Genomic DNA, 23,620 nt, shown 5'->3' with positions numbered 1-23,620 from the left:
GCTTCAAAAGACCTGCAGCAAGATTTGGTGGCATCAGGTTTCTATTTGCGCAGTAAGGTGCATACTAAACACTAAAAGTCTCCATGCCTGAACTCCAAGATGTATGTACACTTCTGCTGACTCAAAAGTTGTCTTGAATATCCTCAAAATCTTATAAATAATCCACAGAAGTTTGGGGATTCTGTTCTGTGAATCAGTAAAACAAAACTGCATCTTTTTAGGCATACAGATCAGCAGTATGTCTGGAGGAGGAAGAAAGAAGCATATGCTGGAAAGAACCCCCTGCCTACAGTGAAGCATGATGGTGGCTCGGTGATGCTCTGGTTTTGTTTTCCTTCCTCTGGCACTGGAAACCTGCAGTGTATGGAGGACTAGATGGATTCAATCAAGTATCAGGAGCTCCTAGGAGAAAATGTCATGTCTTCTGTGGAGAAGCTCAAACTTGGGTGTTATTGAACCTTCCAACAGGACAATGATCCCAAGCATACCTCAAAGTCCACCAAGACATGGCTTCAGAAGAAGGCCTGGAAGATCTTGGAATGGCCATTACAGCCATTGGATTTGAGCCCCATCGAAAATCTTTGATAGGATGTGATGAAAATGGCAGTAGCATGTAAACTGGAGGCCATTGCCGCTGTTATCGGACCACACCGGTACCGATCTGATGACCTCATTGCCAGGTGCCAAATTGGTAGATATGGAAGCCCGTGATGAGAAGATTTGCTAGCAATTATCTATCAATAGCATGAAATCACTCCATGTTATGTCAAGACACTTGCCCATGAGAACTCAATGAATTCTACTTTATTATCAACATTACCAACTCTTATACAGGAAGAAGAGGGCGTATCCAAATGTTGCTTGGTAGAAAGATTAGTGTTACGTAGTTTACTGTTACAAAGGTGAAAATGCTTATTGATCATATGACTTATTGACATCTACCAAATATTCTCAAAGCTCTTAAGGCCCATCTTAAACACAGAACTACCTAAGTCAAGATATTGCTGTTGCATTAGACAATAGTTCTGCAATAGTTGTGTGTCTTCTCTGTTAACATAGCTTAGCCTTATTTAATTTGCCTGTTGACTTCTTATCTTAAAATCCTAGTTACCGGCACTACAAAGCATAGGTTTTAGTCTTATATTTAAGGGTCAATAGTCCAATACAAGGTAAGAAACATACACTTATTGCATTCTGAAACTTCACACTTTTTATTCCATGACACCATCAAAAGTCTTGTTATATTAGTTATGTTGAGTTGATGCTCTTGTTTGACTGTTTATTCCATAACTTTGTTGATAACTATACATTCGTCTTTAGTATAGTGTTTGACTGTCAGAGAAAATTCTATTTTATAGCTTTAAATAAAGATGGAACTATTCTGCTGTGTCGTGCCAAAAATGTTCTTCTCGCATTCCAGTCTATAATGTGCATTTATACTAATATGATATTACAGGCAAAGAAATACACAGGATGATATTGAGAAAAATCTGTTCATTAGTAAAGAGTTCTATATACCAGCACAAGAAAACAGCCCAATTACAGCTTCTAACCTGGTTACTTACATGGAACCCATTCTTCATTGTGTATTTTATGACCTTACAAACTGAATATTTTTCACATGACCGCCATTATGTCCCACTCTGACTGAGGGACATTGCTAGAAGGCAGGACCTAAACCAATGTATTATTATAACTTGTAAGCAACACAGTTTATATGACAGAAGGGGCAAAACTTTTTCCGTATGGGATCTAGTTTTTGCATGCCCCTTTTTAGATGCCCTCATAGTAGTAATAGCAGCCACAGCTAATTACACTTGCTCCATCTTTCTTTATACATCACTATACTGCGCCTTTCCTATGTAGTATATTAGCTCACTTGGTGTTTGTGAGACTCATATCAAGACTCACGGTCAAGACTCACAGGCCCCCGAGTCCTTATATGTAGCTCCCATTACTCCGACTCTCAATTAAACTCTCCAGTCACTAAAAGATCTCTCAGCCAAAAAATCTATCAAAAACGCGAACCAGCGACTGAATGACGGACAAATTGGGCACTTTTCATTCATCATTCATTGTATGTAGGCATAAAAACCATCGTTGGCTTATCCTTCTGTTAAACCGGCGCTCATTCAGTCCCTCTCAGTCACTTATACAGCGAATGCGAAAGTCTGAACGATTCTCGTTTGAGTGTGCCAACGATACATCTGCCTGTATCAACAGGGTGCAAGCGAGCGAACGAGGTAGCGGTGACATCGAATGACCCTAAGTAAACCGCAAGTGGTTCCAATAGTTATAATGGAAAGAATACATTGGCATGCAAGGGATTTTTTTCACGCCCTCATGGGAAATAATGAGCAGAATCATCTAAGAATAGAACATGCTGCGATTTTTCAATCTCGCACTATTGCGACAAGTCAAAAATTGCTCATGTACATCAACCCATTTTTGTGCATCTTGCAACGAGCAGAAATCATGCGTTTAAATACAGCCTAAGGGTGGGGTCACACGAGTGTGTTTTTGTGCGTGCATATGCACGCAGAAAAACACGCTTCTATTTGCAACATTGCATTCCCTATGGTGTGTTCACATGTCCGTGCTTTACAGGCGTGTGCCTGCAAAGATAGGACATGCATGCACCATTGGGAATGTACGCATTGTTTTCAATGGAGCCGCAGCTGCTGCCGGCGGCTCCATTGAAAACAATGCTCTGCCGGCCCCCTGCATTTTTTTCCAGGGAAGGGCTTTACATATAAGCTCTTCCCTGAAAAAGAAACATTTTAGTGTAAAATATATATATATATATATATTTACCTCTCCGCCACTGCCGTGTCCCCCGGGGGATAAAGCACACATTTGCTGCATGCGGCAGATGTTTCCTTCATCCCCGCTAGTTAAAAGAATTCCCTGCTGCTACATCTGCCACATCTGTGACAGATGCAGCAGAGGAATTCTTCAATTCTCTACCACTGCTGTCACACATGACAGCTGCAGTAGAGGATTCTGCTGCCGGCAATTAATTTCAGGGAAGGGCTTTAAATATAATGAATGAATGAATGAATGACGGGGAGAGCTGCCTGTGATTGGCTGACCACCTCAGCCAATCACATTCAGCTCTTTCAGCAGGCGGGGATTTTAAATCCCCGGCTGCTGATAGATCAGCACCACAGAGCAGGGGACAGCAGGAGTAGACGCAGCTGAGCCCCGGCAGCTGAAACAAGGTATCTATTTTTTTTTGTTTTTTAAATCACTTTTACTTGATTTTCAGGGAAGGGCTTTATATTTAAAGCAGTTTATATATATATATATATGTGTGTGTGTGTGTGTGTGTGTGTGTGTGTGTGTGTGTGTGTGTGTGTATATATATATTTTTTTTTTTACACTAAAATGTTTCTTTTTCAGGGAAGGGCTTATATGTAAAGCCCTTCCCTGAAAAAGATTGCAGGAGTGCCGGCAGACCAGTGTTTTCAATGGGGCCACCGGCAGCAGCTGCGGCTCCATTGACAACAATGCACGGACCTGCATTCACACGTGTTTTTGCACGTACATGGGTGCGCACGTATGTATGCACCTATGTATGTGCAAAACACACTCGTGTGAAGCCACCCTCAGGTGTAAAAGTTGCTAATGGTAAAAGTTAAGGGCAAGTTCCTTTAAATGTTTATTTTGAAGCTGTAGTGGATGAATGTGTTGGAGAAATGGCCCAGCGTCATTTTGTGTGATACAGTTGTAGTTGAGCGTGAGGCTGGATTCACAAAGGTGATTCTCATATGCCAGTTCTTGCACATCAAAATAACATATAGGTTTCAGACTGTGCAACCCGGTTCTACGGCAACCAAATAAGTCCAACTTCTTCAATGCTTATGGCGGGCCCAAATGGAGTCATTACTACTGATGGCTTTGCTTTAAAAGTCACATAGGTTAATAGTTGATAAGCCAGCACTGTATATAGATGACTGTTTCAGGGCTGGAGATTTGCTACAGTGGTCATGTTGAATACACTATTCTGTCCGACTAAAATGCTGGAAACAAATGGAAACCTATTGAAATGAAGTCTAAAGCTGTCTGCTGTAGTAATGATAGCCTTGGGGTGCATTAAAAGAGGTATAGGGGCGAGGGACGAGAACATTATTCTCCCATTATATAAGGCACTTGTCAGGCCCCATATGGAATACTGCGCACAGTTCTGGTCACCGGCGCTCAGGAAAGATGTTACAGTACTGGAGGGGGTTCAAAGAAGAGCAACTAAACTAATACATGGAATGACGGGACTGGAATACCCAGAGAGGCTATCCAAATTGGGATTATTCACTCTGGAAAAAAGACGGTTTAGGTTGACTACCCACTAGCGTTTTTTTTTCTGCTGTGAATTCGCTGCTTTTTTTCCCCAATTGTCAATGGGACTTTCTAATGTTAAAAATGTAACGCACCAAAAAACACAAGTTGTATTACGTTGCGTCCCGTTGTGTTTTTAACATTAGAAAGTCCCATTGACAATTGGAAAAAAAAAAACCATAGCAAATTTGCAGCGGTAAAGAAAAACGCTAGTGGGTAGTCACCCTAAGGGGCGACCAAATAACTATGTATAAATACATGAGGGGACAATACAAGGATCTCTCCCAGGATCTGTTTATACCCAGGACTGCAACGGTAACAAGAGGGCATCCTCTACGTCTAGAAGAAAGCAGGTTTCATCACCAACACAGAAGGGGGTTCTTTACTGTAAGAGCAGTGAGACGGTGGAACTCTCTGTCTGAGGATGTGGTGATGGCAAAATCAGTAGAGGAGTTTAAGAGGGGACTTGATGTCTTTCTAGAGCGCTATGATATTACAGGATATAGACATTAGGTGACCAGCGGGGTTGTTGATCTGGATTTTGTAGTTAGGTAGAACTCAAACGTTGATTGGGGGATTATTCTGACTGCCATTATGGATTCAGGGAGGATTTTTTTCCTCCAAATGAGCTAAATTGGCATCTGCCTCGTTGGGTTTTATTTTGCCTTCCTCTGGATCAACAAGAGGGGGAGGGGGATCAAACCAGGCTGAACTAGATGGACATTGTCTTCATTCAGCCTAACATACTATGTTACAGTTCCATCCATGGGTTCATCTGAATGCCTTTTCGTGGCTTTTCAGATAAACCATAGAGAGGGTCCAAAATGTGCTCTAAAATAAGCCTTCAAGTGCTCTTGAACAGTAATACTCTAATCGGACCAAGTGGTACAAATCGCACATCCACAAGTGGCATTAATGTAATATATTTGCTTTGCCTGGCATTGTCTTTTAGACTACAGTCCCATTGTCCTGATAATTATTTGTGAGCAGCGGTGATTATAGTTCTTGCCTTCTTGTTGGCATGTGCTATATTATGAAGAGAGCGATTCAGACTACGAGACAATGATTGAACAGTAGCTGTCGAATAGCAGCTGCTCATTGCTGACAAGTGATACCTCTACTGTGCAGAAAGAGATTAATGGGGTTATTAAAATTTCTCTCATAAATACTCAGAAAATGTCAAATATTGCGATGGAGAGTCCCAAATTGCAAGTGGCTCATTATCTATTTGACCCACCTATGTCACTAATCCCATTTGTGCTGGCCTTACTAACAATTACTCGCTGTGTATCAGAAATACTTTCTGTGTGACTCTTGATAATATTTTCCCCGATTCAAGAAATGATTTTAGGACAAAAAAGTATCTGAAAAAACAAAAAGTATCATATTCATATCGAATTGTCTGACCAGCAGAAGATCGTCCAATAATGGGTCCCAAAGGTGCAGTAGAAGACAACCAAGTTTGGAGCAGGGAAGTTTGTGGGTGGCTGATGTTTTAACAGTGTTTCCACCCAGGAAGGTACCTTCAATCAACAGTGTACATTATGCTTGAGAGATCCCAGAGAGGTACCATCAATCAACAGTGTACACTATGAATGAGAGATCCCAGGAAGTGACCTTCATTCAATAGTGTACACTATGAATGAGAGATCCCAGGAAGCTACCTTCATTCAATAGTGTGCACTATGAATGAGAGATCCCAGGAAGGTACCTTCAATCAATAGTGTACACTATGCATGAGAGATCCCAGGAAGGTACCTTCAATCAACAGTGTACATTATGCATGAGAGATCCCAGGAAGCTACCTTCATTCAATAGTGTACACTATGAATGAGAGATCCCAGGAAGGTACCTTCAATCAATAGTGTACACTATGCATGAGAGATCCCAGGAAGGTACCTTCAATCAACAGTGTACATTATGCATGAGAGATCCCAGGAAGGTATCTTCAATCAACAGGGTACATTATGCATGAGAGATCCCAGGAAGGTACCTTCAATCAACAGTGTACACTGTGCATGAGAGATCTCAGGAAGGTACCTTCATTCAATAGTGTACACTATGCATGAGAGATCCCAGGAAGGTACCTTCAATCAACAGTGTACATTATGCATGAGAGATCCCAGAGAGGTACCTTCAATCAACAGTGTACACTATGTATGAGAGAGCCCAGGAAGCTACCTTCATTCAATAGTGTACACTGTGCATGAGAGATCCCTAGAAGGTACTTACATTCAGTGGTGTACATTGTGCATGAGAGATCCCTAGAAGGTACTTACGTTCAATGGTGTACATTGTGCATGAGAGATCCCAGGAAGGTACTTTCATTCAACAGTGTACATTCATTCAATGGTGTACACTGTACATGAGAGAGGATGCCTCTTCCCATTGTAAAAGTTATCTGCTATAGCTATGTAAGCTGGATGGCAGCTTTGCTTGCAGTACCAAATCGGGCTGCTGCAATACAGACAGCGCTATCTGCTTCCAGTGCTGCCAGAACTGACCATGGGCATGGCAGACACTCAGCTAATTGGCAGGGATCCTGAGCGGTGAGCTCCATTGATCACTTACTGATGATCTATCTTGAAGATAGGCTATCAATAATAAAAGTCCCATACGTCCCGGAAAACCCCTTTAAGTGGCTCCCCCCCCCCCCCCCCCCAACAGAATGACGTCTTCTCCAACATCCTGTTGAAGAGAAACTATACAACATTGTCCATTGTAAAAAAAAAACTACATAGAATGTAAATTTGGAGCAGAGCATATGAATCTCGGCATCTGCCCAGTTTTCATGAGTGCTTACGCCACCCCTGTTATGTTCGTGACTACAACACTAAACTGTGGGTACTAGACACGGAATACCTCCGGCTCTGAAAGGTAGAGAGATGACAGCGCTGTCCCTCCGGTTACCAAGAATTGTAAAACAAAAAGCACATAAATACTGAATTATTATAGGTTTTCAACCAGTGAACGTTAGTAATTTTATTTCCTTTCCTTCCTTCTGCTTCCAATGAATTATTGATTTTCTCCCCATCCTGCTCGGTTTTCTTCCTTCCTCGGTTCTCTTGCGCTCTCTTCATGCAGTTATTTATTTATTTGCGGGTTCCTCGGCACACAAGTTCCCAGCAGGCAGTAAAGCACACAATGAGGCTTTCTCCTGCTTTATACCATACTACTTCCCCTTCACCAAATAATGCATTTTTCCATTTGGCAGAGTGGATCTTGGCAAACAGTCTACTGCAGTACCGGCACCTAGGTGAGATGAATGCCACATGGCTAATTGTAGTAGGGAATCTCTTGCCTAGCTTATACATTTCTCCAAACACAGGCTCCAATGTCACTGAGAATTTCTTTTAACTTATACGCAAAGTGTTAATTACTATTGTCCATGTTCACTTTAGTAAATTTAACAACATATAAACTGATGGATGAACTTGCATGCATGTCGGCCTAGGTTAGATGGCACACTGTGCACCATTTTGTTTGCCATCCTCTAACCCCCCCGGTTAGGTAAAAACTATATTTATTGCATTGATATTGCAATATCTGCCTGTATTCTGCTTGTACAGCAAGATAGCAGCATACTCACACCAGACCAGATCAGTGGATAAATACTGTAACCAAACCAAGCTCATAACATAAATACAGCAACAGTACCAAGCTCAGAACATATAGACAGCGCCAGAAACTAGCTCATAGCATACATAAAGCACCAGAAGCAAGCTTATAACATAGATACAACACCAGAACCAAACAGACATTGTACACAATTGTCGCTTCCAACTTTGTGGCTACAGTTTTGTGAAGAACAACGTCCACAAGTAACTAGAGTGATGGATTTGGTGTGGAGAAAATCGATTGGATGCACATAGCCAGGACATTAACCCCATCCATTACCTTTTGGAGAAACTAGAATCCCAGTTGTGAGCCTGAATGTCAGGTTGTGCTGCTGGGATCTGTTGTTCTATGTGCATTTCCAGCAGCACAGCTCCACAGGTGGGGATTGATTGAGCTGGCTGATTGTGGATTTCTCCAGCCAGCCAATCATTACTGGTCTGCTGCTCATATATACCAGCCCCTCTGCTAGAGGAGGTTGGTTTCCCTTCACCTTAGGGTTTTGCTTGCATGCATGTTTGTTCAAGTGTGTATAGGTATGAACAGTGTCATGTTCTGTATGTCTGTGCAGGTGGCTGTAGATGTGGTGTGAACAGTCCTGTTTAGGGTCCATGGTGTTCTATGTGGTATGCAAATCCCTGGCATGTTGTCCTGCTCTGGATCGCTTACCACCTAGGGCGAGGTAGGTCGCTAGGTTCCAGTGTGGGGCTGCCTCTATCGGGACGATCGCCCCGCATTTAGGCAAGTTTCACTTGGTAGTTGTCTCATTAGAGTAGGGACCCACAAGACCCTTAAAGCAGGCTCGCGGGCTTAAGTGATTTGGCTAATTTACAAACCAATACCTCGTACTTTTATAGCTATTCATCTGATTATGTGTGCAGCTATGTTTGGTGCGTGTTTTGGCTTTCAGTTCAGTTCAGTAGAGGAGTGGTTGGTGCAAGTTGGAACCTCTATCCTGGGTAAAAAGCTTCCTTCGTTCAGCTAAGTACTGGTGATATTTCCTTTGATTTATGTTTAGTCTTTACTCTTGCTTTGTTGTGTTAGTGCATCTCTCCAGGCATTCTGTAAGGGATAGTCAGGTCCGAGGTGAAGACAGGGGATGCCTAGCTGAACTTTTAGGCAGGTGTACCCAATTCCCCAGTTGTGTAAGAGGACAGGTTTTTTTCCATCCTATTGAGCCTGGAGTGGTGCTATCAGTTAAGCCTATACTGTGTGTACTTTTTGGGTTCTGTGTGAACGCCACCCTGTGCCCGTGCTGGGTGTGGCGTTCTTCTGCTGCAATGACATGACACTGACCTTCTCCAACATCAGTGACCTTCTCCAACATCTGACTCCTCAAACAGTCATTTGGTTGGATAGGCACTAGAGATGAGCGAACGTACTCGTTAAGGGCGATTTCGCAATTGAGCATCACTATTTTCAAGTACCTGGCTACTCGGGTGAAAAGATTTGGGGCGGCGTGGTGGAGCGGGGGGTAGCAGTGGGGAACGGGGGGTGGCTCTCTCTCTCCCCCCCCCCCCCAAATCTTTTCACCCGAGTAGTCAGGTAATCGAAAATAGCTATGCTCGATTGCAAAATCGGCCTTAGCGAGTACGTTCGCTCATCTCTAATAGGCACAAAATCCCACCGACACACTTCATTAGACCATTTTCTGATGACCATCTGAGCTTTTTCATAATGAATGAGTATGACCGATGCCGACCTATGATGAAACATTCCTATTGAACAGTTGATTTGCTAGGTTGGATTCTTTGGTCATCATTATCAATTGCTGTAGTTGAAAAGTCATTCATCCTCAGAAATCTGCATCACATCTATGAAAGCCAGACCAGCCGCAGATCACAGCAAAGACTAGTTCAAATGTACCCATACACAATGACATAAGGTCTGAATATTGGACACAGGCTGTCTGTAGACCGAGCCATGCATTATTGTCAGTGAGACATTGCAGTCTGAAAGGACTCATAACAACAACTTTTATCTGTATGACTAATTAGGGAATATGGATGTCATAGAGGGTGAATTCTCCGCTCAGTAGCCCCTCTGTTAGCCAGAGCAGAGTCTCTGTAAGCAACAGAGGTCTCATCTTAACGTAATCATATATTCAATGGTTGCCTATTCCGGTGAATAGGTTGTACGTAATACTACATTTCTCCTCTAGTGGCAGCGACAGGACAAATGTATGATCAACCACCTGATATCGCCAGTCTTATAGGAGCTTTAATCATGAGATCCCTGATAGCTCTCATCAAAGAAGGAGTTGTCTAAGGCTGCCTGTCCACCGGCGTTGCGATATCCCCCGACGGATCTCCGCCACAGGAGCTGCCGCCCAGGAGCAGGAGCCAGCTGACAGATCTCCGCAGTGAGCCTAACAGATAGGCTCACGGCGGAAAATCACAGCATGCTGCGATTTACCGGCCACGAGCCAGATTATCGCGGGTAACGCAGTGAAAGTTCGCCCGTGGACAGGAGCCCTTATTTCGAAAATACCTTAAAGACCGGCTTCACACATACATGTGTGCAATTGCACACGCCTTAGAACAATTTTTTGTGCCATGAATGAGGCTTTTTTCTGTCTGTGTCGACGTACTGTATTGCACTGACCACAGGGGTTTTTTTGCGCACGCAACACAAATATGCACCGTTCTTTCCAGCGAAATTATGCAATGTTTCACGCATCTCCTGGCGTATTGCACTCATGTTATCGCACCCCCATTATTGACTTCTATGGGGACCTATGGTCTGCAAATACGCAGAAGGATAGAGCATGTTCTATCTTTTTTTGCGTGACCGAAAAGCGTGCACCACAACACAGAAATGCGATTTTCCGCTCGCAGGAGAGAATCGCAGCATGTTTTAATATGTGCGGAAAATCGCATGGGCGGCTTCCATTGCAGTCAATGGAAGCTGTCCGTCCCACGATACTTCCACAGCGAGCATGGGAAATCACGTCACCGCCCAGCCGGTGACTGCACTGCACATGTACGCTGGCTTGCCTGCCGAGACATTTGAGGCAGATTCGGACATTACACACTGTAGAAGCCCATTAAAATCAATGGGCATGCATAAATACGTGTGAAATTTCACTGCATATTTACTCTGTTTATGCATGAAATCAATGCGATTTTGTGTGTTCTTTTTTGCACACACAGAAGTATGCCAGATTGGGCAAAATACATGGGCATAAGCAATTTTCAGTAGTTTAAATAGGCAACGCATTAATGCATCTGAAATGTGCTTACGCCTGTGTGATGCGGCCCTATGTGTAGTATACAACCATCACAGGTTCCACTGGAATATACTGAAGTACCAGAATGCTGTCGGGATCAATTTAAGAATTTAAGATTATACATATATCTGAATATAAACGTCTGAAGCGGGGTTGTAAATAATAGAAGTCTAGGATTCTAAAACTCTTAAAGAAAGAATAATGTATTATCTTAGATGGTCCCCGGACTCCTCGGTGCTATGAAGACTGTTATAAATAATTCAGACAAGAATGCTGAAAATTGAGAATATCTGCAGCTAATGTATTATTCTCCAATATTCTGATGTGGATTTCTTCCATGGCATTTCTTTATTATTCCTCTAATGCAGTATGCATTCAGGTGTAGAAGTGCTGAATGTGTTATTTAAGTGCTGCTCGTTAAGGTAAGGCTCAGCTACTGTAACTGTAAAAGTTCCTTGTGACTTCAACTAGTCGCATACGGATGGTATGTACAGTATAAAATAACAGTAGTGGGGTTCAAACGAGCTTGCCGAGCGAGTGGTTGCATGGCTTCAGTGCTCCTGCAGTGAAGGACGATTTATCTCCCCTGCGGGCTCTTCTGGGTCACATTTTTCCCACTCAACATCAGCATACGCTGCCTCGCAAGCTGAGGCTCATAAGGAGACATCCCGGGACCGATTCGGCCGAGTTGCAGTACGGGGCCTACCTTCAGCAGTGAAGCCGGGCCCTGGAGTTGTGCATCAGCGCGGACCGGAAGTGGAGCGCCCCCACCATCCTCGCCCACAAGACCTTGCCGGCCCCTCGCAACATCACAGCGCTTGAACAAGGTCAGACGGGAAGGAGAAGTCCGGGTGGGACTTTAGCTTAACAGCCCGCCATCGGAGCGCTCCGGACAGTGAGACAGCGCGCGCTTCTCAGACAGGAGCGGACCGGAAGTGCGGCATCCCGGCGCCCCCTACGAAAAAGCTTCCCCAGATCATACAAGCCTTGTGGCTCGTGGAGGTCAACTCAACGGGAGGGGGGGCGCGGGGCATCACCCGGAGGGTTTGGACCGGCTGCAGTAACATCACGCTACATCCCACACCGCGGCGGCCCCCTCCCCCCCCCCTCCCCCCTCCAGCATCGATCCTCCAAGTGTGGTGCCTGCGGGCATCGTACACAGAGTAACCAGAACCGGCCTGGAGGTTCAGCATCCCGGCACTACTGGGGAGGCTGATCCCCCCCCTCTCCCTCCTCCTTCAGCACTGCTGCCCCCCGAGCTAAATTGAGTCTAGAAGCTCTGCATATAAAATAACCGGTACCGTACCGGAAGTGCAGCACACCGGCACCTTCTAGATGGAAGACTCCCTCCTCCCCCCTCCTCCAGAACATAAATTACATCTAGCATTAGACCGGGGGTAAGGAGACAAAGTACTTTACCCGGGAATAACGGGCCAGAGGATATAGCGCAACGTCCCTTACCGTGGATACACCTCCCCCTCCCCCCCCCACAACTCTGGGCTGCAGCATCAGGAGAGCTTATAAGTGCTCTGGAGGAGTGTTCCGGCAGTGATTTACCACACGAATACTACACAGAGACCTAACTCGTGCCAGTGCACCCACATACTATCACAAGTGCACTCTGCAGCACCCTAATCTTACCTTCATGAACAAGTAGCTGAACACATCCTCCCACCTAGAAACAACCTCTGTTTCTTCCAGTCAATTCAAGGGGAGGAGCCTCCCACCGGAGAAATGATGGGTTAAAGGAAAGGACCGTTGCGGCGGCACCTATCGGGACCTCTAACAACAACTCGGATGAAAAAAAAATATATATATAAAAAAGATAAATAAATAAATAAATAAATGGGGAAGACAGTTAAAGAGAGAAGCAGCGACCCCCAAGGCACCCCCCGTCCAAACAAGGGGCAAGTAGACGTGCAGCGCTACTTGAAGGAGCGCAGCACCAGATCTCTGCACGATTCTGCCAAGATGACTCCCACTCAAGACCCCAGCAGAGCAGTCGGCTCTGACAGAGAGGATGGGGGGGATTCGGAAGGAGAGGAGGGCGGGAGCATCTCTAAGACCTTTATGAGGGACCTCATGACCTCTACTATAAAACCAGTCCTTACGGAGTTAGGGGAAATCAAGGAAGAAATGAAGCACCTAGGCAGAAGGGTGGAAGACTTGGAGTCCTCCTCTGCCTCCATCTCAGCTCATGCACTCGACATGGAGAAAGTGCTAATCGAGCATCATGCCCACCTCAACAAAGCCCTTATTATGCAAGAGGATATCGAAAATAGGAATAGACGCAACAACATACGCATAAAGGGCCTCCCAGAGTCCTGGGCCGCGGAGGTGTTTCCTAAAATCGCTAAAGAAATTTTCGCCCTCCTCCTGGGTGCGGATAGAGCAGATGGTATCTCTATAGAACGCATCCATAGAGCCCTGAGGCCCCCGCCCTCAGCATCTGATCCTCCAAGAGACATTGTGTGTAAATTGTTGAACTTCCCTGACGCAGTAGCGATCCTGAGAGCAGCAAGAAACCACAAAGATCTTTCCTATGCAGACTCCCCAGTTCAACTATATCAGGACTTGGCACCATCCACGCTCGCAAAACGCCGCCTACTACGCCCCCTGCTGGACGCTTTAAGGGCAAATAACCTCAAATACGCGTGGCTCTTTCCATTCGGCATTAGTATCACACACAAAGGGCGTAAGTTGAACATCCGCTCTCCGGAGGAACTACAGAGCTGCTGGCAGATCTTAGAAATGGAGCCGATAGATCTACCTTGTTGGATGCCGATTCCCGACTTCCCTAGTTTGCCTCGTCTAGACCCCCCGGATAAGTGGCTACCGGTGGCGAACACGAAATCTCCAAGGGGGAAAAAGAAAAAGGTTCGAGAGGAATCTACAGGAGATTGCACCTGAATCAGGACTCCGTTCACCTGGTTTCAAGTATACACACCTGATGGACAATTGTCCACTTAAGTTTAAGGAGCTCTGTGATCTGACCATATTGTACCACCTTAGTCATTCAGCGAGCATACAGCTGAAAGGAGTGGATGGATAGATTATCTATCACTCCCATATGGTCCTTCACAGAGCTAATATCTGTGCCTTCTACGCGACAGCGTCTTTTTATTTTTTTTATTTTATTTTTTTTTGGGATGTTTTGTCGCCTGTTATACGTTTAGTATTTCCAGTTACCTGTAATAAGCTACCTAATTGTCCTATCTTTAACTGTCCCCACGCTTCTTTGTTCATAATGCCTATATACCCCACTTCGTAGGTCCCGAGGGGTAGTCCGCCGAGTCAGTCTACGTTAAGCCTTACTGCTAACTGTCTCAGTGCGGCGTTTACTTTCCCTCGCTCATAAACTTTGTTGGAGAGAGCCCTTCTGATCTTTATCGATCTCAGGAAATTCACTCCAACTTTTTGTTTATTATTATCTTCGGCTCTTTTAGAGCACTCATTTGTGTACCTCTACCCTCACGTCTGAACCCGAGTTCCCTTACCCTCCACTCCTGGTGTTTTGTTTTTTTTTTTCCAATCTCCATCCTCCCACTCCACACCCCTCCCTCCTCCGAACAACTAAATTAAGGCGCAAAACATCACTGTGGGCCTGTACTCCAGTATCGGTTAATCGTAACTCTACTCTTATATCCTAGCAGAAGGTTCCGACTGAGATTCTCTCCCCGGTGGAGCCCAACCGCCTACCGTATGATGGATGACCTACGAATCACATCCTTCAATGTGAAGGGCCTTAATTCCCCGAGGAAGAGGCATGACATCTCTCTGTTGGCCAAGAGGTATGGCACGAAAATTCTTCTTTTGCAGGAAACGCACTTTAAAAAAACGAAGTGTCTCTCACTTCCGGGCAGACATTTTGAACAGAGCTTCCATTGCGCCCACCCGTCTTCGTCCTCCAAGGGGGTGTCAACCTACTTCCACAAGTCCCTTAGCTTCTCCTGCACCTCCGAATATAGAGACGGAGAGGGCAGAGTCCTCTTCCTAAAGGGGTTAGTCAATAATACAAAAATGACCATAGCAAATCTTTATGCCCCGAACGTGGATCAAATTCCTTGGTTGATCAAGCAACTGACAACCCTGAGTCACTTCATGGAAGGCCACCTGATCCTAGGTGGAGACATGAATGTAGCCCTTCACCCACTGATCGACTCCTCAACGGGTCGTTCACATATCTCTCAGCTAAAACTCAGGGGGCTATCGCGTGTGCTCCAGGGTCTTAATCTGGTGGACGCGTGGCGCCTCCTGAACCCCTCTACGAAGGATTATACTTTCTATTCCCAAGTCCACAAATCATATCAAAGGCTGGATTACCTCTTCGTCTCCTCTGACCTCCTGACGTACTTAGTAGGAGCCAAAATTGATATAATCACTATCTCTGACCACGCCCCGACCCACCTTGATTTACGCCTAGCACACTCTAAACCTAAGGAGTGGAGATGGCGCCTCAACGCCTCACTATTAGACCCAATTGAGGAAAGAGAGCGCCTCTCTAAACTTATCGAAGAGTACTTTCTCCTGAACGGGGAGGACGGGCCGGAAATCCCGGTAATCTGGGAGGCCCACAAGGCCTTCACAAGAGGTCTTTTGATTGCTTTAGGCTCCAAAACCAAAAAACTCCAACAAAAAGCCATAGACGACAAACTAAATAGAATCTCGGAACTGGAACTACAGGCGAAATTGTCCCAAACTAAGATCATTATGGATAACTTAACCGTTCTGAGGAGGGATCTTAAACAAATCTTGGAGTCAAGATTCAATAGAAAACATCTTTACTTCAAACATGCTGTGTATGCCCATGGCAATAAAGGGAGTAAACTTATGACCGCTTTAATAAAGAAAGCACGCGCAAAAAGCTTCATTAAATCTATAAAGACTCATACAGGATCTCTGGCGACCTCCTCAGCTGAAATAGCTAACGCCTTTCAGAGTTACTATTCCCGCCTGTACAACATCAAACAAGACACCCCCCACCCAGAGGGCTTAGATATAAAAAGGCTGACCGAGACCGCCCTGCGCAGTGCGCATCTCCCGAAATTAAATGACACTCAAGTTGCCTCACCACTGACCCCTATAACGCAACCAGAAGTAGAACAACTCCTAGCCTCTAGCCCCCAGAACAAGAGTCCAGGCCCAGACGGCCTAAATCTCCCATACTATAAAGCCTTTAGTTCTATTTTGACTCCCAGACTTACTGAACTCTTCAATGCATTGTTAAAAGGAGCCACCCTGCCCAAACAAGCAGTTGAAGCACACATAACCTTAATTCACAAACAGGATAAGGACCCGGAGATATGCGGCAATTATCGCCCAATCTCCCTTATTAACTTTGATATTAAATTATGGGCCAAACTCCTTGCAAAAAGAATGGAGAGTCTTATTCCCCTTCTAGTGAATGAGGAGCAGGCGAGTTTCGTGCGGGGGAGGGAGGGCAGGGACAATTGTCGTAGGCTACTCCACGCGATACGCCTAGCCCAAAAGCGCCACATCCCATTAGTTCTGGTGGGTACAGACGCCGAAAAGGCGTTCGATCGTGTCGATTGGGCCTACATGAAGGAGGTCCTGGACCACTTTAATTTTCCTCCGGCCTTTGTCTCTGCTATCTTCTCCCTGTATGCAGCCCCATATGCTAGGATCAAAATCAATGAAATTCTCTCTGCCCCCTTTAACATTAAGAACGGGACCCGCCAAGCATGCCCCCTGTCACCTACGTTATTTGTCCTAGCCCTGGAACCTCTCCTCCAGCTAGTTAGACACGACCCAGTAATCACAGGACTCTCATGGGAACACCATACCCTCAATACTACTGCCTTTGCAGACGATATAGTCTTCTTGGTGTCAAATCCCGAGAAGGGCCTTCCCAGGTTGATTGAACTGCTCAACAGCTTCGGCTTAATCTCTAACTTTAAGATTAACTATGGGAAGTCCACGGTCCTCAACGTGTCTACCCCGAGGAATCAGACTAGACAATTAGAAGGGGACTCACCCTTCACATGGGCGAACTCTTCGCTAGATTTTCTGGGAGTCAAAATTACTAGGGACCTTCATAATCTTTACGCCGCTAACTTTCCGCCCCTATTAGACCAGATTAAAAATCTCCTGAAACTATACGATATCCCCCGTATTTCTTGGTTTGGGAGAAAGAATATCCTAAAAACCTACATCCTACCCATAATTACCTATAAAATAAGGATGCTCCCTATCCACCTCCCGGTGAGCTTCTTTAAAGCCCTCCGCGGGGCGTTTACCGGGTACGTCTGGAGGCAGAGGAGACCGAGGTTAGCCTATAGCTTGATGACGAGAAGGAGGTTGGAGGGTGGCATCGATCTGCCAAACATTCAGGATCTATACCGGGCTTCTCTCGTGGGCTATTGGATGGACCTGGTCCTTCCAATAAAAGACCGGCTCTTCGCCTCGCTGGCGGAAAACGCTGGAGACGACTCATTTATGGAGGATCTTTGGTTTCCCTCAAAAATCAAATGCAGATCCAAAAGCTACAACCCCCTGATTAAGGGCCCTTGCGAAACTTGGGCCGGTCTGAAGGGAGACTTGATCCCTGATCCACCCCCACTGGCCCCACTTAGTTTAGTTCCGAAACTCCTAAATATATCACCCGATCCTGCCTCTAGGTCAGCGTGGAAAAGATTTGGTTCGTTCAACATAGGAGACCTCCAAGTATTAGCGCACAAAAACCCTGCCGAAGTACTTAATAGTTTATTACCACAACATAACTTCTCCTTCCTGCAACAGGCTTCAGTCGAAAAAATTTTGGGGGATTTCTCCAAAAGATTCCCCTCCACCAGGCCCCTGACGCACTTTGAAAAAACGCTGAAGGAACACAACCCAAAACGGAGGAAATTAACGTCAGTCCGAAAACAGTTTATTATAAACACATACCCATCCAAACCATCTTTCCTACTATCTTGGGAAAAGGAGTTGGACATCACTCTTTCCTCAAGTGACATACATTCAATCCTGAACACCTCCTTCGGCCTCTCTCAGTGCGTTCTGGCTCAAGAGAGCCATTACAAACTCCTCGTTAGGTGGTATAAAACACCACAATGGCTTTATGCGTACAAATTGGCTCCACACGGGAGGTGCTGGAGATGTGACAGAGATTCGGGATCATACCTCCATATATGGTGGGAGTGTTCGGTGTTGGCACCCTTTTGGAGGGAAGTGGAGGAGGTCATGAAGAAAATCGCTCCGGCCTTCTATCTATCTCCTGAGACGATCTTCTTATGGAGGCCGTCTCCCGCGTTTCATCCAAGGAAGAATAAACTCTTGGCCTTCTTGATAGATGCTGCCAAAGCCCTAATACCTACCCTGTGGCTCCAAAAAACCGCGCCATCAGTGACTCAATGGATGGCAAGAGTAGACGATATCTGCAATGTAGAAGAGCTCTCCAGCTGGTCCAGAGGCACTAGGGAGGAGTACTTCCACATATGGGGGCCTTGGAGAGAGTTGAGGCAACCCCCAAACCTGAGTGCCTCCTAGTAAGCTTTAACTCTGGTAAAGATTTTCATACAACTGGTCAAAATGAGTACCTCTCCACCCCCCTCCCCCCCCCCCCTCTGCAAAGCGACCCCTCGCGGATCAAGTCACTCTCGGAGAGGAGACCTCCCAGGCCCTCTTTGTGAGTGGGAATTACTACTGAGCCCCTGACTATAAAGGCAAGGCAATTTTCGCTTGTTGGGGATATACGATCACCCATAGGGTGACCCCATAGAGCTCGGACTGGAGGGATAGGCCCCCAGGCCCAACCTCTCCCCCCCCCCCCACAACCCCTACCCACTCCGGCCCCTCCTTTTCCTTTTCCTCCCCTATCCACCTTTCCACCCCCCCATTCTCACATACTTCCTGCCTCCACCCGGGATATCACCAGCGTCCCGAAGCAGCGCTTACCTTCCCTCATGTTTCTTGTTCGTCGTGTCTGTCTCCATGTGCGGTTAACATTGTTTGGAGTACAGCTCTTTCTAGAGGGTCCCAGATCTTATAGATCCTGTTAACTTGCCCGGCTGACGCCGTTCAGACGCTCCTCAAGGGGGGACCCGTCACTGGTTATTCAAATAATATTTCTTTGCGGCTGTACCATTTTGATTTACATTGCATTACTTGTTTGCCTCCATTCAGTTTACTCAATTGTTGTTTTGTATGTGATAATTACCAAAATCTCAATAAAACTTGATTTAATAAAAAAAAAATAAAATAACAGTAGTGCGGGAAGCAGTCTGAATAATGCTAGGAGGAGATCAGTCACGTTAAATGGAAGTATAAATCACACAGTCCATTCTTTAAAGGGTTAAGGGTTTACTACTAGCAACACAGTCAACTTGAAATGCAGATTCAAAACCCCAGCTTGCATCCCTGTAGCGCTAGCTCAGTCCACAACTGTGATTTGGATAGGACTGTTCCAGTGCTACACAACAAGCTTGTTGTGTAAATGTTTGAGTTTCTATGCTGTGCACACTTACAGTCAGATTGAGGCCGGCCTCACTTACAGTCTGTAACATGGGAGTAGACACTTCAACCAGTCTAGTACAGGGTCAGGGGCATTCCTCTACTATGGTTTCCAGGAGTCCTTGTCGCTGTCCAGATACTTGCCCAGCCAGCCTCCAGTTGCTCAGTTCAGCTAACTCAGGAACCTTTATAGCAGCTTTTGCTCTTTTCTTCTCTGTAGACCATCACACCTTACCTTAACAGTGCTACAGCAGTACCCTTCACAACTTCTGAGTCTCTTACTGTTCCTCCAACAGCAACTCCTGAACAATGCCTTTAGCCCCTGTGCTCTTTCTGCAGACTATTGCACCCTCAGCCTTTGGCACTCTGGCAGCACTCTAGACTTTACCCCACTCTGCACTCTCCTTCCTGTGGCACAGCAGAATTTCCTTTTATAGGGCACCTGTTGTGCCAAGAACATTCAAGCTCGTCTTCCTGGGGGGCATTACACACACATTACTGACAAGCACTCTTAACCTCTAGCACTTCCCATTCCACAATCTTCATCCATGCACCTGATTCTGGTGCACGGCCAATCTCTCCTCATTCTGCTACTCTGCTCTTTCGGGACAGAGGTGGCAGAGCTTAGCACAACTGATGAAGTTACTCATCAGAACAGTTGCTACAGTAAGAGTGGAAAGCTGGTTATCACTACCTTTCTTACAACTCTGCAGCGCCACCTATTGGAAGGCAGCTTTCCAATATGTCCAACGTTCTAACAGGTCTTGCATCTTAACTTAAGGGTGTAGGCCAACCCAGTATCTTCTCCCGCCAGCTGTTGTGGGTTCCTGCCCCTGATCAATGAACAGTAGGGTTTGAGTTGGCACAGTTAAAGGCATGTGATGTGGGCCACCTAGTCAGTTCCTAGTGCTGCAACATTTGGAATTCTTGCAGTTCGACGGTCCTGAAGTTATTTAGGGGTTCTACGGTGATCCAAGTTCAGTTCAATAGAAGTGTAGAGTGTCTTACATGGCAGTTGTAACATTAGCGCTAAAATGAACCATATTGCAGCCCAATGCAGCGCTACATCCCTGCTTCCACAGTCGCCGGTACGACTACACTAGGATAGGATTATGACTGTGTAGACATTGAGGTTTTCAGTTGTGGGATTATACTTTTTCCTTTAGGGAAATAAAGTCTTCTGTGTATTACAGAAAATTAGATTTTAACATTTCCATGATATTTTGTTTATCTACAAAGCCGAATTCTCTGTGACTTGTCATTGTAAACCAGGATTAATCTATTTGCTCTCTACTTGAATTAATCAGGTACATGTGAAGTGGCTCTATAATAGAATTATATTGAAAAGATAAATGCCTGCTAAATAATATTTAAAGGATACACATCTACGTGCCGCTCTCTTCTCAACAAGATTTTATCGGAGGGACTGGGAAATTATTTTTTTTAATCAGAAATGTAATTATTTATTACAAAGGATCTTGGAAAACCTTCATAGAGACTTGATGTTTGATGTGTTGGAAACTCAGGTTTTATAGATCCTAAAGGAATGGTAGATCGATGGAGTCACAAATGATGGAGATCCGGATGATGGACTGGTCTATCTCTATGTGTTAGCAGATTAGTAGATGTTGAAAACGTTTTGATAACCCCTTATTTAACCTTTTTGAATTGATAATTTTCTTATCTGGATGAGCACAATGATTGCCGTACCAAGTTCATATATATTCATTACATTTTTTACTACTTTAGTACAATAAAAACATATTTTTAAAGAAAAGAAAATGGATGCAATAGAGGCCTCCTGATCAGGATCCCCCTCAGGCAATGGCCTCAACTCAGGCCATTTATTTCAATATTCTGCCATGTCCATTTACTGATTTTCTATGAGGAGACCTCTCATTTAAGTTGATTTATCAATAATACATAGTTATGTAAATTAGCTCTCTCCAGAAGGAAGAAAACTTTTCTCTATAAAGCCACCTATTGATAGCTACCCTGTAAGTCAATGTCAAACCAATCAAAAAACCTTGAAAATGGACATAAGGTGACTCTGTTACCTACTGTTACCCCTACAAGCTAGGCTTATAGGCTGAAAGTAGGTGACCCACTAAGTCCAAGGATGTGTTATACTTACCTTCCCTGTCCAGGGGCATAACTATAGGGGATGCAGAGGATGCGGTTGCTCGATCGATCGAGCGAGCATTGCCCTTAGCAAGTACCTGCCCACTCGGGAGCAAAGATTCGGCTACCGGCGGTGGGCGGGGAGCGGCGGGGAAGAGCGGGGAGGAACGGAGGGGAGATCTCTCTCTCCCTCTCTCCCCCCCCCCCCCCCCCCCCCTGCTCACCGCTGCAACTCACCTGTCACCCGCGCCGGCAGCCGAACCTTTTCTTCCGAGCGGGGAGATACTCGCTAAGGGCAATGCTCGATCGAGTAATTGTCCTTAGCGAGTATGCTCACTCATCTTTAAGTCTAACCTATATGAAACCCACCAATTATGAAAATAGGGGTACCAAAGGTCCCTGAACCAATGGAATAGTGGTCGACTATTCATTACAATGGGACTGGCAAAGATAGTCTAGCTGAGATGCTTGGCTATTTCCAGCAGTCCAACGAATGGAACGGTAGCACAGATAGGTGACCACTGCTCCGCTTATTCAGCGACCTTAGAAATCCCCATTCTTGTAATTGGTGGGGATCCCAGTGGTCAGGTTTCAACCGATCAACTACACTAATTATCCCATATCCACATGATAACTTCTTTTTGTGTGACAATGCCTTAAATTGAGGGGAGTCCACTGTTCATGATTATTTAATAGCCAGGGTACAGTGACTGCAAAAAATATCTTCTAGAGGACCAAACATACATGCAGTACACTCATTGTACAGTACAGGTCATTGATTTAAGACCAATATTTTGTACCAAAATTTGACTCAATTTCAGCACACTTATGGCAAAATTTTAGTTGCTTTAACAAGAGATCCAGCACTAGACATAACTCATTGAACAAGTTTATTATCCTCTAGCGATGCTTTTAGGGTAGACGAGCTCCATATGAAACGATGAGAAGAAAAGCTTCTGCATAGAGAGATCCATGACTCCACAATGTGGTCGCGTGGATTAGATCTTCCAGATATTGATGAACATTTTGTTGCAGCGAAAGTAAAACCAAGATAAGCACCATATTGGTTGTCATTTCTGAATTTATTGCTCTGAGTTCAGTTTGACAACAGACTGGTACTTTCTCAGCGGGGTCTCTTAATAACAATGTGACAGGATGTCATCAGTAGTTGCAGTAGTCAGTTTTTTTCCCTTTTGCAAAAATAGGATCTACAACAATGTAGATAAATGCTGTCAGCTATATTATAAACAGAAATGGTTATTACAGTATATATTATTCAGTTGATTATTTACAACCCCAATTCCCAAAAAGTTGGGACACTGTAAAATATAAATAAATGTAAAGAAAAAAATAATGAAATGATTTAGAAATCTCATATAACCATATTTTATTCACAATATGAAAGTGAGACTTTTTTTATTTCCTTTAGGCGTCATGTCCACGGGGAAAATCAGGCCCGCTGCGGATTCTTTATGTAGAATCCGTAGCGGGTCCCTCCTTCCCCGCGGACATGAGGCCTAAAAATCAGAATAAACTCACCTGCTCTGGATGATGCAGACCTTCCTTCGCGGCCGGATCTTCTTTCTTCGGCACGGCGGATGTGCTTGGCACATCCACCGGTCCAAGGAAAGAAGATCCGGCCGCGAAGGAAGGAAGATCTATATCATGTGGAGCAGGTAAGTTTAATTCTGGTACGGGTCTCCCGCGGATCCGGATGGCTTCCATAGGCTTCAATAGAAGCCTGCGGGAGCCATCCCCGTGGGAGACCCGCGCCTGACGGGAAAAATGACATCCGCAGGTATTTAACTACCTGCAGGTGTCTAATGGGGCGCAGATCCGCGTGCGGGAAAA

The sequence above is a fragment of the Eleutherodactylus coqui genome, chromosome 1, assembly GCF_035609145.1.
Source record: "Eleutherodactylus coqui strain aEleCoq1 chromosome 1, aEleCoq1.hap1, whole genome shotgun sequence".
NCBI lineage: Eukaryota > Metazoa > Chordata > Amphibia > Anura > Eleutherodactylidae > Eleutherodactylus > Eleutherodactylus coqui.
Note: the sequence above shows the minus strand (reverse complement) of the source record.